The 666-nt window shown below is 29.9% G+C and overlaps 1 pseudogene; it reads right to left on the reverse strand.

Annotated features, from left to right (window-relative positions):
* Positions 1-110: 110 nt before the first annotated feature.
* On the reverse strand, positions 111-208 carry LOC115285098 (annotated as a pseudogene).
* Between the last annotated feature and the right edge of the window lie 458 nt (positions 209-666).

A 666-nucleotide genomic window follows, 5' to 3' on the forward strand; every position in this document is an offset into this window, starting at 1 on the left:
TTTTTTTTCTGGGAGTTTTATGGTTTCAGGTGTTACACTGAGACCTTTAATTCATTTTGAGTTTATTTTTGTATATAGTGTAAGAAAATTGTGCAGTTTCATTCTTTTTTAAAAATAAAACACAAATTTGTATGGATGGCTTTCACAGGGACCATGCTAATCTTCTCTGCATCATTCCAGTTTTAGTATATATGCTGCCAAAGGGAATACCAGTTTCATTACTTTGCATGCAGTTGTCCAGTTTTCCCAATATCATTTATTGAAAAGACTGCCTTTTCTTAATTGCATATTTTTACCTCTTTTGTTGTAGATTAATCAACCATATAAGCATGAGTTTGTTTCTGGACTCCCTATTCTGTTTCATTGAATTATGCATCTGTTTTTGTGCCAATACCATACTGTTTTGATTACTACAGCTTTGTAGTAAGTCAAAATCTGAGAATGTGATATTTCCATCTTTGTTCTTCTTTCTAATGATTGCTTTTTGCTACTTGGGGTCTTTTACTATTTTATACAAATTTTAGTATTATTTGTTCTAGTTCTATGAAAAATGCTATTGCTATTTTGATAGAGATTACATTGAATATGTAGATTGCTTCGAATAGTATGGAAATTTTAACAATATTAATTCTTTCAATCCATAAGCATTGTGTATCTTTCTATTTG

The sequence above is a fragment of the Suricata suricatta genome, unplaced genomic scaffold, assembly GCF_006229205.1.
Source record: "Suricata suricatta isolate VVHF042 unplaced genomic scaffold, meerkat_22Aug2017_6uvM2_HiC HiC_scaffold_40296, whole genome shotgun sequence".
Taxonomy (NCBI): domain Eukaryota; kingdom Metazoa; phylum Chordata; class Mammalia; order Carnivora; family Herpestidae; genus Suricata; species Suricata suricatta.